This window comes from Oncorhynchus clarkii, chromosome 5 (genome assembly GCF_045791955.1).
Source record: "Oncorhynchus clarkii lewisi isolate Uvic-CL-2024 chromosome 5, UVic_Ocla_1.0, whole genome shotgun sequence".
NCBI lineage: Eukaryota > Metazoa > Chordata > Actinopteri > Salmoniformes > Salmonidae > Oncorhynchus > Oncorhynchus clarkii.
This window is the reverse complement of record NC_092151.1, coordinates 77,909,174-77,925,437: the sequence shown is the minus strand read 5'-3', so window position 1 is coordinate 77,925,437 and position 16,264 is coordinate 77,909,174. Positions and strand designations below refer to the sequence as shown.

Here is a 16,264-nt window from a genome sequence, read left to right as displayed (position 1 = left end):
ATTTACAACTGCAACCTAGCCAAGATAGAGCAAAGCAGTGCGACACAAACAACACAGAGTTACATATACACATGGGATAAACAAACGTACAGTCAATAACACAATAGAAAAGTCTATATACAGTGTGTGCAAATGTAGTAAGATTAGGGAGGTAAGGCAATAAATAGGCCATAGTGGCAAAAATAATTACAATTTAGCAATTAAACACTGGAGTGATAGATGTGCAGACGATGAATATGGAAGTAGAGATACTGGGGTCCAAAGGAGCAAAATCATTTAAAATAACAACATGGGGATGAGGTAGTTGGGTGGGCTATTTACAGATGGGGCTATGTACAGGTGCAATGATCGGTAAGCTGCTCTGACAGCTGATGCTTAAAGTTAGTGAGGGAGATATTAGTCTCCAGCTTCAGTGATTTTTGCAATTCGTTCCAGTCATTGGCCTTCATTAAGATGAGTGGAGGCTATGCTTGGTTTTTAACCAAATAAAACGAAATGGGGAAAAAAAGTGTTTTGTTTCTCAATACGTATGCAGGCACTAAAAGCACATTAGGCTACTCTTGTTCAATGCGTATATGGGCAGTGTGCATCATGGCTGGACAGCTTTTGGTTGGTCTAAAATATCAACATCAGCGCTGCCTGATATTAGCACTTTTGGGCCATGTTTTAAGGACACACCTCAGATATTTCCCCCCTCTCATCTGAGTAAAAACGAGCTGATATAAGATGGGTAAATTCCCGAATCTGACGTTAGGGCTGGAAAAGTTTTTACACCAGTTTTTACATAATGAAATTGCAAACTAACTTGCTGCCTACCAGTTAAGTACATTTGACATTTTAGTCATTTAGCAGACTCTCTTATCCAGAGCGACTTACAGTAGGGAGTGCATACATTTTCATGTGTTTTTTTTTCATACTGGTCCCCCGTGGGAATCAAACCCACAACCTTGGTGTTGCAAGCACCAAGTAGTGATGATCATGATCATTAATATGTCTGTTTATACTCAGAAAAGCTGTGCAAATATACAGATATTGTACTGTATGTGCATACAGTGGCCTAGCCATTTACACTGTTCTCTTCCTGAAAGGATGCAGGGAGTACATTTGGATTTAACACTGACAGGCTGACAGCCTACTATTGCTTCTGCTGAATTGGAGGTTGGTGTGTGCGTGTGTGTGTATACTGTGAATGGTCATGTAAGCATCTCTGTGTTGTTATTTTTGTATGTCAGACACATGCACACACTATGCACACACACTCTTACTCAGTCAAATATAAATGCTCAGAGAAACATTTACACAGGTTTATATTCAGGACAGGAGGAAATTATCAATAATCAGGCTGTGGAAATGTCAGAATCAATCAGCTAGTCCCTGATGAGCAGAACACTCCCTATGGCAAGGGAGGGATGGAGGGAGGGATGGAGGGAGGGAGGGAGGGAGGGAGGGAGGGAGGGAGGGAGGGAGGGAGGGAGGGAGGGAGGGAGGGAGGGAGGGAGGGAGGGAGGGAGGGAGGGAGGGAGGGAGGGAGGGAGGGAGGGAAAGACAGAGGCAAAGACAGAGACAGAGACAGAGACAGAGACAGAGACAGAGACAGAGTGAGATTGTAATCACTTCACCAGCACAATGAGTTTGTTCAGTGAGTCATTGGTAGCAGAGTCTACTTTCTAAAAAAAACTCTGCTGCCCTCTATAGGTATAGCTCTTAGCTCTTAACCAAACTATTTAATGTAATGTGAATGTATGGTGGAAAAATTGCAAGATGATGTTATATTACTCTTATTGCATCAAATGGTTGTTTTATGAAACAGAATAGAGTATTCATAACTATTGTGTGTGTGTTCTACTGAGGATGGGCCTCTGGGAGATAACACTGACAGGAGATTTACGATGTCCTTTGGGTGATAAAACCCAAAAAGCATTCCAGAGCTGTTCAATATGGGGCCAGACACTGGTCTCTACACAATGAAAACTGTTGACACAGCAGATACTGTCTGCTATGTATTATAGGTATCTTTCATACAAATCTTAACCTTGTGACCATTCTATATATCTGTTGTTCGTCATGTAGGTTGAAAGGGGTGTATCTTGGCTATAAAATACCTTTGTACCTTTTGTCTCGGGGGTCTCAACGAATCATCTGAGCCATGACAGCCATGACCAGCCATTATCGTAGAGCACTCAATCGATTCACTTTATATGTGTTAGTTGTCTTGACCTGCTTCCTTATTAATAAGTGATTAAATATTTAATTTAATGGAAGCAAGTCCCTGCAGCAATGTTCCAACGTCTAGTGGAAAGCCTTCCCAGAAGACTGGAGGCTGTTATAGCAAGCAAAGGGGAACCAACTCCATGTTAATACCCATGATTTTGGAATGAGATGTTTGACAAGCAGGTGTCCATATACTTTTGGTCATGTAGTGTATCAGAAAGGTGGGGATATGACCCAACAATGTCCCCAGTATGACGTGTGTTTAAGAGTTAGTATTGCCAAATCTTAAACTCCATTATGTTTGCTTGGCACCAAAGTACCCCCAGCTTCTGTCCTCCAAGCCTCATCCTTCTCTCAGCCAACCCAACTGTTTAAACACGTACCCCTAGCGTGTGTGCATTTGTGTGTTTGTGAGTGTGTGTGCCACTGTGTGTGTGTGTGTGGATGTGTGCGTTTGGAGCGTGCGAGTCTGTGTGTGTTCTGGCCAAGAGTCAGCCCCTGATTAGCCCACTGTAGGGTTGCAGGGAGAGAGACCATGTGTGGTTTGATAATGATGGAATACTTAGACCCTTCATACACCATCAGGCCAGAAAAATACAACTGGATTCCTGCGATCATGGGGTATTTAATGACCATCATCTATGTATTGATGACAGGTCATTGATGATATCTGAACAGGCATAGACTATCTAACTGCGGGGGTCAAAGGCAGTATGTGAGCTCGTTCATAGGACACTTTCTCTCTGTGGCTCACTGTTGCTATATGACTCTTTCTGTCAAGGTGTACTCCAACTACTCCCTAACAGATAAAGGCTGGAAGGCTTTGACCTCAGCGTTTTGGGTTTTCTTGAACAAGAATAACGTGTGATGAATGATATTTTTTGTCCTATCCCTCCTTTCCCTTATCCCTCTCTCCTCTCTGAGAGTTCCACTAGAGCAACTACCAATACCAAGCCACTCCACATGAAGGAGAGGGGCTCTGTTAGGTTGAAGATGGGAGAGAAGGGGAGGTAAAAGAGTTTGATGGGACTAGAGAGGGGTGGAGGAGAGCCTTCTCTCCCCACCATTCAGAGCCATTTATTTGGCTGACTGGACTTGCCTGTGTTTCTTCCTGTGGAACTTCACTCTTTCAGGAATCTGCAGCAGACATGAATGAGTAATGTGTCTTTGATGAGTCAATCTGTATACACACACCATTCAGACACACACTCAACAAGCCATGTACACTGTGAAGCCCACATTGAACTGAAAACACTCCTGATATACACACTGAAATGCATATTGAGCTCCTCAAACAGACAGAGAGCCTAGAAACATCTGAATTAATCTCTAAATAAACTCTGGATAAGTAGAGAATAAGATAGACTATTCTCTTACAAAGGGCAGCATCTCTGTGTATTCGAGGAGAGAAAAGCAGAGTAAAGCTACTGTATGTGAACATTCACTCCACATGGCAGAATCACTCATTGAAAATATCTTTCTCATCCACCCCTCTCTTCCCGCTCCCCTCTACAGTACACAGTACATTTCTCTATTGGTCTCTCTAGCCTTTCTCTCTCATTCTAGGTCTCTCTTTATCTATTTTCTTCTCTCCCTCTCCCACTCACCCACCCCCCCTCTCTCTCTCTCTCTCTCTCTCTCAATTCAATTCAATTCAATTCAAGGGCTTTATTGGCATGGGAAACATGTGTTAACATTGCCAAAGCAAGTGAGGTAGATAATATATAAAGTGAAATAAACAATAAAAATGAACAGTAAACATTACACATACAGAAGTTTCAAAACAATAAAGACATTACAAATGTCATATTATATATATACAGTGTTTTAACAATGTACAAATGGTAAAGGACACAATATAAAATAAATAAGCATAAATATGGGTTGTATTTACAATGGTGTGTGTTCTTCACTGGTTGCCTTTTTCTCGTGGCAACACGTCACAAATCTTGCTGCTGTGATGGCACACTGTGGAATTTCACCCAGTAGATATGGGAGTTTATCAAAATTGGATTTGTTTTGGAATTCTTTGTGGATCTGTGTAATCTGAGGGAAATATGTCTCTCTAATATGGTCATACATTGGGCAGGAGGTTAGGAAGTGCAGCTCAGTTTCCACCTCATTTTGTGGGCAGTGAGCACATAGCCTGTCTTCTCTTGAGAGCCATGTCTGCCTACAGCGGCCTTTCTCAATAGCAAGGCTATGCTCACTGAGTCTGTACATAGTCAAAGCTTTCCTTAATTTTGGGTCAGTCACAGTGGTCAGGTATTCTGCCCCTGTGTACTCTCTGTGTAGGGACAAATAGCATTCTAGTTTGCTCTGTTTTTTTGTTAATTCTTTCCAATGTGTCAAGTAATTATCTTTTTGTTTTCTCGTGATTTGGTTGGGTCTAATTGTGCTGCTGTCCTGGGGCTCTGTAGGGTGTGTTTGTGTTTGTGAACAGAGCCCCCAGGACCAGCTTGCTTAGGGGACTCTTCTCCAGGTTCATCTCTCTGTAGGTGATGGCTTTGTTATGGAAGGTTTGGGAATCGCTTCCTTTTAGGTGGTTATAGAATAGGCTCTTTTCTGGATTTTGATAATTAGTGGGTATCGGCCTAATTCTGCTTTGCATGCATTATTTGGTGTTCTACGTTGTACACGGAGGATATTTTTGCAGAATTCTGCGTGCAGAGTCTCAATTTGGTGTTTGTCCCATTTTGTGAAGTCTTGGTTGGTGATCGGACCCCAGACCTCACAACCATAAAGGGCAATGGGCTCTATGACTGATTCAAGTATTTTTAGCCAAATCCTAATTGGTATGTTGAAATGTATGTTCCTTTTGATGGCATAGAATGCCCTTCTTGCCTTGTCTCTCAGATCGTTCACAGCTTTGTGGAAGTTACCTGTGGCGCTGATGTTTAGGCCAAGGTATGTATAGTTTTTTGTGTGCTCTAGGGCAACAGTGTCTAGATGGAATTTGTATTTGTGGTTCTCTCTCTCTCTCCCTCTCTCCCTCCCTCCCTCCCTCCCTCCCTCCCTCCCTCCATCTCCTTTTCGCTCTTTGTCTTGGTCTCTCTTTCTCCCTCTCTCCTCCTTCTTTCTCTCTCTCCCTCTTTCGCTCTCTCCTTCATACTCTCTGTCCCCCTCTCCACCTCACCATCTCTCTATCTTTTTCTACCTCTGTTTCCTTTTCCCCCTCTCTCTCTCTCTTTCTCTCTCTCCATCTCTCTCTCCCTCATTCTCTGTCCTGTCAATGTTGGTTCTGCTCAAACTGTCTTTGTTTGTGTCCCTGGTTCCTCTAGAGGGGTGCAGCTGCACAGTGATAGAAAGGGGGAAGGGGTGTGGGAAACATAATTTATATTTTTTTGTTTAACTATTTAAAACCTGTTCGCTGTATTGTAGAATTGGTGTTGAGGTTCACTTATACTAGTTTTTAGGGCTCTTTTATGTGGATGTTGTGTAACTATTTCAGGGTTGAAGTTGGTTTGGAGCTGGTTTGAACTTCTCTGTGGTTACAGTGTAACCAGGAACATTGTGTTAGTAGAGGCCTTATCAGCATGTCACATGACCCTCATCTTTGTTTCTTCTACAAACACTAACGCCATACGCTGGTGTCTGTCTGCTACCTTCAACTGATATAAGTAAACAGTATTTTATTGTGGTGGCAGCATTATGTTATGAGTATACTTGTCACTGGCAAGGACTTGAGAGTTTGTCAGGATCAAAATAAATATAAATGTAGCAAAGCACAGGTTCAAAAGTTACAGGAAACCCTGCCTCTGTCTTCTGAAAATCTAACACTGGAACAGAGTTGGACAATTACACAAATTGCCAAAGTCACACCAGAATGGCTTTCCAAGAGGTGTTGAGTGTTCCGGAATGATCCAGTCTCAGTCCTGACCTAAATTTGCTTCAAGATCAGAGACAAGGTTGCAACTCTATATTAGGAAGGTGTTCCTAATGTTTAGTATATTCAGTGTATGTTGCCCTAAGAGCTGTGCAACGTTGGTAGAATCTTATTCAAAAGGATTCACAGCTGTAATGGCTGACAAAAGTGCTTCCACCATGTCCTAACTCTGGGGTGGGAAGACATATGCAATCAAGACATCTTTGTTTTTTACTTGTAATTAAGAACATTTTCACTTAGAAAATGTACAGTAGCTTTTGTAGATCAGTAGGAAAAACATCTCATTTAATTAATGTTTTGATTTCATTTTAAGGCAGCAAAATGTGAAAACTGTACAAAGGGTGTGTTGTCCTGAGAAGACTTCTCCAAGTCTGGCCTCTGACCGCAGAGAGAACTTTCACCTCGTTCAGAACTACTTCAAGCTACATGTGTTTGTGTTTATATCCTCGATAAGACTGAATTAATAAATGTAATGTAATATAATATCAAATATGGTATAAGATCACTGACACGTACCCCATGCCTTCCTGAACTAACCTTTGACCCTTACCCACAGGTGTGTCTGCGTCGTCTCGGGGCCCAGGTGTGTGGGCTGTTTGTGGATGTGGAGGTGGAGAGCGTTCAGTTTGGCCGTTGTCTAGATGCTCTGCTGCCCCTTATCGAGAAACATTTACTCTTTTATAAATCAAACTTTTAAGTTATCAAAATATTTTAAAAGGTATGCTTCCAAAATCATTATCAATGCATGATGTAGGTATTTATCTTTTCATTACAATCTTATATAACCTGTGCTAACAGCTGCTCTATATCTGTCTCTGTGTCAGTGAGGAGGAGCAGGATGATAAGGCAGCAGACAAACAGCTGTTCAGCTTCCTGACCCTGGTCTTCAAACTCACCAAGGACTGTAGCCTCCTGGAGCTCAGAAAGCCTCAGGACACTCTCGCTAACATCCTGGTTAAGACACTACAACAGTACCTAGAACCTGGTCCCAGATCTGTTTGTGCTGTCTTGCCATCTGTTTGTGCTGTCTTGTAGTTGCGACCATAGGAATTGGCACGACAGCACTAACAGCTCAGGGACCCAGCTTTACTACCTCTGGATATCATATCTGTGACGTGGGCCCAGTCTGAAAATCACCTCAGATATCTCAGTTGTCTGGAGAGAGACAACTGGGCCTACAGTACTGTGGTACGTTACGTTTATTGCCTGCTCTGTACAGCAGTGTGATTAAACTCATGTCCCACAATTGTTCACCTCTTAGCACGTTTCTCACCTCTTGTTCTTTGGGTCGATGATGATGGCTATGTAGAACTATAGATCTACATCAATTCAGCGATTATTTAATTGATTTCTCAAATAAATAGTTTACTCTCTGTACTGCTTGCTTACCCCTTGGTGAAATGGTGTAATATTTCCCTCCACCAGTTCATGTTGAGACCAACTTGTGCTTCCCCCACTGTTGGGTGTGCTTCCCCCACTGTTGGGTGTGCTTCCCCCACTGTTGGGTGTGGCTCACTGCCTCTCAGCTGTTTGGTCAGCTGTTTGCTGCCTACCGGCCGGACCAGCTATCAGCCCACTGGAGGGAGGACACCACAGATGAGGGCAGTGCCAACAACACCACAGAGGAGGGCAGTGCCAACAACACCACAGAGGAGGGCAGTGCCAACAACACCACAGCCTGTTGCTCCTACATTCCTTTCTACCAGCCTGGACAAGAATGTGACACACCACTTCACATACTCATATTTATCCTGCTACAAAAGATTCTGGTGTAATCAAGATAGGTTTATCAATTACTTTTTCTGTCCTCCCTATCTCCCCTGTCCCTCAGATGAGACTGCCTGTCCTGTCCTTTCATCATCAGTTCCAGTCTAAATACCTAGACATGTGCACAGGAGAATAGGTAAAGACTGTGCTGTTACTCTGATCATGATGTAAACAGACAAACAATTTTGGTCCGGGTGTCAAACATCAGGATCATATTCATTTGTCACGAATGGAAGAAAATAGACTGGAAAAGGAGGGACAAACCAAACTTGTCCAATATGAAACACTTGCTTTTGTTTTACTTTATCTTATGCTGCAGTGTGCCCTCATCAATACAACTGAGTCAGTAAAACAACAAGGACCAAGGCACACTTCATACAATTCATAAAAAATGCCTTATTTTAAATGAATACAGCAAAAAAATACATACAAAATATAGTTTTAGATAAATGTTTGGGGATACATGTGAAATATAAAAAACTGCCCATATAATTATATTTAATACATTTGAAATACATTCCAGCATATATTACAGAATTACTGTGCCTTTGGAAAGTATTCAGATCCCTTGACTTTTTCCACATTTTGTTACGTTACAGTCTTATTCTAATTCTTGTTTGTTTTTTAAATTGTAAATCCTCACCACACACAATACCCCATAATGACAAAGTGAAAACAGGTTTTTAGAAATGGTTGCATATGTATAAAAAAAAAAAAATTAAAAACAGAAATACCTTATTTACATAAGTATTCAAGATCCTCTGGTCTGATGAAACCAAGATTGAACTCTTTGGCCTGAATGCGAAACGTCACGTCTGGAGGAAACCTGGCACCATCCCTACAGTAAAGCACGGTGGTGGCAGCATCATGCAGTGGGGATGTTTTTCAGCGTCTGGGCCTGGTATACTAGTCAGGATCGAGGCAAAGAGGAACGGAGCAAAGTACAGAGAGATCCTTGATGAAAAAATGCTCCAAATCACTTAGGACCACAGACTGGGTGAAGGTTCACCTTCCAACAGGTCAACCACCCTAAGCACACAGCCAAGACAACGCAGGAGTAGCTTTGGGACAAGTCTCTGAATGTCATTGAGTGGCCCAGCCAGAGTGCGGACTAGAACCTGTTCGATCATCTCTCTGGAGAGACCTGAAAATAGCTGAGCAGCAACACTCCCCATCCAACCTGACAGAGCTTTAGAGGATCTGCAGAAAATAATGGGAGAAGTTCCCAAATACAGGTGTGCCAAGCTTGTAACGTCATTCCCAAGAAGACTCGATGCTGTAATCGCTGCCAAAGGTGCTTCAACAAAGTACTGAGGAAAGGGTCTGAATACTTATGTAAATATGATATTTCAGTTTTTTATTTTTAATACATTTGCAAAAAAAATCTAAACTTGTTTTTGCTTTGTCATTATGGGGTATTGTGTGATTAGGGAAAAAAAATGATTTAATATATTTTAGAATAAGGCTGTAATGTAACAAAATGTGGAAAAAGACAAGGGGTCCAAAGGCATTGTATATCACAATATATGTTAAATATATCAGGAAAAGTATTTCATGTATTTCAAAATACATTCTGAAAAACATAAAAAAATATATTTTCAAATGTATTAATCGATAAATTTGGTTAATATATTTTTTTATGTGTTTGGAAATGTTTAGTAAAATATATTCTAACATGCATTTAAACGTATTTGTAAGAAATATATTTCTAAATAAAAATGTAGGGCAAATATACAAAATTGGCCAAATCATACTGTAATAAAATGCTGACAGTCTTAATGTATCATACAATGACAATTGCAGAGTGAGACACATTCATAACTAGATTGCAGAGGCTTGCCCGCTGTCCTGCCATAGATGGAGCCCCATCTGTGCAAAAGCCCACTATTTGATCCCATATGGAATCTGCTTTTTGTCAATATAGCCACACAGCACACTGAACTGAGCAAGGCTGAAACAGCTGCATTTTGGAGCTGCCTTAATCAAGAAATCAAAAAAGAGACCATGTTTGTATGCGGCTGAATTAACTCATTGACAGGTGAAGTCGGAAGTTTACATACACCTTAGCCAAATATCTTTAAACTCAGTTTTTCATAATTCCTGACATTTAATCAGAGTAAAAATTCCCTGTCTTAAGTCAATTAGGATCACCACTTTATGTTAAGAATGTGAAATGTAGAATAATAGTGATTTATTTCAGCTTTAATTTCTTTCATCACATTCCCAGTGGGTCAGAAGTGTACATACACTCAATTAATATTGAGTGGCTAGCATTGCCTTTAAATTGTTTAACTTGGGTCAAACATTTCGGGTAGCCTTCCACAAGCTTCCCACAATAAGTTAGGTGAATTTTGGCCCATTCCTCCTGGCAGAGCTGGTGTAACGGAGTCAGGTTTGTAAGGCCTTCTTGCTCGCACACACTTTTTCAGTTCTGCCCATACATTTTCTATAGGATTGAGGTCAGAGCTTTGTGATGGCCACTCCAATACCTTGACTTTGTTGTCCTTTAGCCATTTTGCCACAACTTTGGAAGTATGCTTGGGGTCATTGTCCATTTGGAAGACCATTTGAGACCCAGCTTTAACTTCCTAACTGATGTCTTGAGATGTTGCTTCAATATGTCCACACCATTTTCCTCCCTCATGATTCTATCTATTTTGTGAAGTGCACCAGTCCCTCCTGCAGCAAAGCACCTCCACAACATGCTGCCACCCCCATGCTTCATGGGTGGTGTTCTTCGGCTTGCAAGCCTCCCCCTTTTTCCTCCAAACATAACGATGGTCATCATGGCCAAACAGTTCTATTTTTGTTTCATCAGACCAGAGGACATTTCTCCAAAAAGTACGATCTTTGTCCCCATGTGCCGTTCGCAAACTGTAGTCTGGCGGTTTTATGGCGGTTTTGGAGCAGTGGCCTCTTCCTTGCTGAGCGGCCTTTCAGGTTATATCAATATAGGACTCATTTTACTGTGGATATAGATGCTTTTGGACCCGTTTCCTCCACCATCTTCACAAGGTTCTTTGCTGTTGTTCTGGGACTGGGGCAGCAGGGTAGCCTAGTGGTTAGATCGTTAGACTAGTATCCGGAAAGTTGCAAGTTCAAATCCCCGAGCTGACAAGGTACAAATCTGTCATTTTGCCCCTGAACAGGCAGTTAACCCACTGCTCCTGTCATTGAAAATAAGAATTTGATCTTAACTGACTTGCCTAGTTAGATCAAATTTGCACTTGTCGCACCAAAGTACGTTCATCTCGAGGAGACAGAACGCTTCTCCTTCCTGAGCAGTATGACGGCTGCATGGTCCCATGGTGTTTATACTTGTGTACTATTGTTTGTACAGATGAACATGGTACCTTCAGGCATTTGGAAATTGCTCCCAAGGATGAACCAGACTTGTGGAGGTCTATAATTTTTCAATGAGGTCTTGGCTGATTTCTTTAGATTTTCCCATGGTGTCAAGAAAAGACGCACTGAGTTTGAAGGTAGGCCTTGAAATACATCCACAGGTATCCACAGGTGCCTATCAGAAGCTTCTAAAGCCATGACATCATTTTCTGGAATTTTCCAAGCTGTTTAAAGGCACAGTCAACTTAGTGTATGTGAACTTCTGACCCACTGGAATTGTGATACAGTGAATTATAAGTGAAATAATCTGTCTGTAAACAATTGTTGGAAAATTACATGTGTCATGCACAAAGTAGATGTCCTAACTGACTTGCCAAAACTATAGTTTGTGGTGGTTGAAAAATGAGTTTTAATGACTCCAACCTAAGTGTATGTAAACGTCCGACTTCAACTGTATATCATTTTTTACATTGTTTTCAAACTGATATGTGACATGTATTAATGCCAAAATATCTTCACTATTATTCTACAATGTAGAACATGAGTAGGTTGTCAACTTTTGACTGGTACTGCACATTTTTGTTGTCTGTTTTACATGCTATCAAAACTATGAAATAACACATGTAGTAAAAAAAATGTAGTAACCTGATAAAAGTTCATTTGTGGAATTTCTTTCCTTCTTAATGTGATCAAGCCAATCAGTTGTGTTGTGACAAGGTAGGGTTGGTATACAGAAGAAGGTCACAAGGCGAGACCCATATGCAGACGGATGAGCTCCGATATTTATTATGACACAAGGGTAGGCAAAAGGCAGGTCGGGTACAGCCGAGAGTTCATAAACCAGGTCAGGGTCCAAACAGTACAGGGCGTTAGACAGTCTCGAGGTCAGGACAGGCAAGGGTCAAAACCAGGAGGACTAGGAAAAACAGAGACTGGGAAAAATAGGAGCTAGAAGACTGGTTGCTTTGGCAAACAAGACGAACTGGCACAGAGAGACAGAAAACACAGGGATAAATACACTGGGGATGATGAGCGACACCTGGAGGGGGTGGAGACAAATACAAGGACAGGGGAAACAGATCAGGGCATGACAATATCCCTATTCGGTAAAAGACCAAGTCCATATTATAGCAAGAACCACCACCACCTCCACCATCTTCACCCTGCCACCATCCAGTGGGTAAATGCCAGCCTCTCTCGGGGCTGTGTGTTATGGCCCAAAGTACACCTGGCCCACCATCCCAGCCTCAGCCTGGACTGCCTTTACGACAATGTACACCTATACAAAGAGGCAATGGAGCATTGCCCAAGCCATAAGCAGTCAAAGAGACCCCATGTAGAGTTTGGAACATCGCCGGCCACACCACCCTCTTCAATTCCTCCAATAACCTCCCTCCCATGCTACCAAACAAGGCCCGCCTCAGCACAGCTCTACCAGACCAGACCCATCACAGCACAGCTCAACCAGACCCGGCCCATCACAGCACAGCTCAACCAGACCCGGCCCATCACAGCATAGCACAACCAGACCCGGCCCATCCCAGCACAGCACAACCAGAGCTGGCCCATCACAGCATAGCACAACCAGACCCGGCCCATCACAGCACAGCACAACCAGACTCTGCCCATCACAGCACAGCACAACCAGACTCGGCCCATCACAGCACAGCTCTACCAGACTTGGCCCAACACAGCACACCTCTACCAGACTTGGCCCATCACAGCACAGCTCTACCAGACTCGGCCCATCACAGCACAGCTCTACCAGACCCGGCCCATCACAGCACAGCTCTACCAGACCCGACCCATCACAGCACAGCTCTACCAGACCCGGCCCATCACAGCACAGCTCTACCAGACTTGGCCCATCACAGCACAGCTCTACCAGACCAGGCCCACCTCAACTCAGCCCAGCTCTACACAGCACCGACCACTACCCTAGGGCCTGGCAGAACACTGTTGAGGGTAGGGCACCACATGATGCCACCCTCCTTAATTCCTCACAACCTCCCTCCTAGGCTAGTTTTGGTTACCCTCCATACTCCAATCCCCGGGACAGGCCGTACACTCCTGCCCCCCATGGCAGCCCCAACCGTGCAACAGCAGCCACACCAAGGCTGTGCATACTCAGAATGGCGCATTGGCAGCCACTCCGATCCCCTGCAGCAACTCCACTCCTTTGGTGGGAGCTTCATCAGGGTGGACTCAGCTCTGCCAACACTGCTCTCCCAGTTCCAACACCAGCCCCTGCATCCAGCAACTGGAGGGAGGTCTGTCAAATGCTCAGTCTGCTCTGCTCTCATGTGGTTGGCCAGAGACCTTGGCAAAGCCTCAGCTCACTCAACAAATAGCTGCAGATGATCCTGTGCCTGTTAGCTCTTATGGGAATGATCTGATTTTAAATCTCGTAGGGGGCTTTTGATAATTAACCTAAATGTGCAAAATATGATTTAAAAAATGGACACAATTGACATTTGGGTACAGGAAACATGGTTAAATGGTTAAGTATCTGATAAAGACATTGAAGTAAATTATTATAATGTAGATGGGACAGATTACAGAAAGGGGGAGAAGTGGCCATATATGTCCAATCTAATTTCATGGCGTCCCAATCTTTAGATATTTTTGTTCCCAAGACATTTGACATCCTGGTTGTAGATGTGTCCATAAACCAGAATACATTTTTATTTGTTGCTGGGATTTACCGCCCCCTGCTGCCATTGTGGATGCTATTGGTGCCAAATACAAGTATTTTAACGCCTTTCTTTAATCCTCGGAGTTGGTCATTTTAGGCGATTTGAATATGGATCCCGGCCTCAGATCAATTTAAGAGACACTGATTTGAATTGGATTTAACAAGTGTTTTTTACACTCAGTGTATATAATATATTTGATTATTATTTGTATTTAAAAATACACCTCCCCAAAACACCCCACCCTGGTGGACACACAAAAGCTAACAAACAAGAAATTACAAACTACAAAAGGACATAAACAGCTATTGCATATATAAACACACACACAAAAAAAACAATAAATAAAACTCAACAAACAAAACAAAACTACTACTAGAATTTGGCTGGTGTTCAGGAGCACCTTTTCTTTGTCTATGAAATCAGACCATCCCTCTTGACATGTTATGTGGTCCCACTTATTAGTAAAATCTTGAGACCTCACACTTTATTTTGCAAACAATCCTTCTAGTGTATAATAGTGTTTGAATAATAGTGTTATTTTGAAAGCATCCAATACTAACATATTTGTTTTCTGAGATTTAAAATAAAACCTTCCCCAGCAGAATTAAGAGATTGTATATTGTTTTGCAAATGGAAAATATTTCCATAAAAAATAGGATTAGAACTAGAACGGCAGCGAAACTGGAAATGCATCATTATGGATAAATAGAGTCTATTATAATCAGCAATGATCTGCCTGTTCTCTGTCCAAACTGAGCAGGATGTTGATGGATACAGCAGAGGCATCACCTTTATAAACAGGGACATGCAGGGCCACATTTGTTGTTTGGTGTAAATTAAACAGATATTTCTAAACTACCAGTGAGTGAAGCTGGATGTCTCCCTCCCTCCCTCCTCTTTCCTCTCCCTCCCTCCCTCCCTCATCCTCTTTCCTCTCCCTCCCTCCCTCCCCCTCCCTCCCTCCCTCCCTCCCTCCCTCCCTCCCTCCCTCCCTCCCTCCCTCACCTCTTTCCTCTCCCTCCCTCCCTCCCTCATCCTCCCTCCCTCACTCCCTCCCTCATCCTCTTTCCTCTTTCCCCTCCCTCCCTCCCTCCCTCCCTCCCTCCCTCCCTCCCTCCCTCATCCTCTTTCCTCTCCCTCCCTCCCTCCCTCATCCTCTTTCCTCTTTCCTCTCCTTCCCTCCCTCCCTCCCTCCCTCCCTCCCTCCCTCCCTCCCTCCCTCATCCTCTTTCCTCTCCCTCCCTGCCTCCCTCCCTCCCTCCCTCCCTCATCCTCTTTCCTCTCTCTCCCTCATTCTCTCTCCTCTCTCTCTCCTTATTAGGACGTATTGGTCCTGGTGTCTGTGTCCTTGCTGTACCAACCAGTGCCGACCCATCTCCTCTCCCTCCTGGCCTACATGTTGTCATAGAGACAGGGTCATGGCCGCCTTCAAGGGGATCTTGACGCAGGAGTTCTGGCGTTGCATGGGGGCAGAGTTCCTAGCCATGATAATCTTTGTCCCACCCTGACCTAGTCCTCCTGACCTAGCACTCACCCTGACCTAGTCCTCATCTCCCTCTGCTTCGGAATCAGCATTGCCACCCTGGTCAAGTGTTTTGGACACATGAGTGGAGCTCATATTAACCCTGCGGTGACCGCAGCCATGGTGGTGACCCAGGGACTCAGCTTGGCCAAGGCAGCCTGGCACAGTGTCTGGGAGCATTGGTGGGTGCAGCTGTGCTCTACGGGGTTACTCCAGATGTTCTCAGGGTCGAGGTGGGCGTCACATCAGTAAGAGGGAAGGGAGACAGAGTCTGAACTTTAACCTTGATTAGTTGTCATGTTAGCTGTCATCATCACTGAAGAGGAACTCAAAGTTGAAGTTGTTATGGGTAGTCATTGTCCGAGTCTAAAATGGCACACTATTCCCTACATAGTGCACTACTTTTAATCAGAGCCCTATGGGCTTGGTCAAAAGTTGGCCCGGGATAAAAACAGTATCACGATACATGTTAGTATCGTGGCAAGGAAACAAAACAAAAACACAAAGCAGATTTCATTTCTTTAGGAAAACAGCCCTAATGTTGGAAACAAACATCATTATGTTGTCATCCAGAGTCACATGTATTTATTTTCCCAGCAATAGCATACTATATTTTACATACAGCAGGTTTTTAAAGGGCCAAAGAGTTTTTTCATTTAGTCAAAAGTAGTGCACTACATAGGGAAAGGGGTGGCATTTGGGATTTAGCCCTTGTCCTCAAGTCTACTGCACGTGCCTTACATCCTGTCTGGTTTGCTAACCAAGGTCATGTGACTCTCCCCAGGTGAACACCAGTATCTCTGTGGGCCATCACCTTCGAACTCATCTTCACCATGT

The 16,264-nt window shown here is 43.3% G+C and overlaps 1 non-coding gene and 1 pseudogene across 1 annotated transcript; both read left to right on the top strand.

Moving 5' to 3' along the window:
• The first annotated feature begins 7,218 nt into the window (after window positions 1–7,218).
• On the top strand, window positions 7,219–7,345 carry LOC139410344 (small nucleolar RNA ACA64). The gene has a single exon (XR_011634505.1). It is a non-coding gene; the product is annotated as a small nucleolar RNA ACA64 (small nucleolar RNA).
• Window positions 7,346–15,323: 7,978 nt separating this feature from the next.
• The window catches only part of LOC139409765 (aquaporin-4-like), a 14,983-nt pseudogene continuing 14,042 nt past the window's right edge, over window positions 15,324–16,264 (top strand).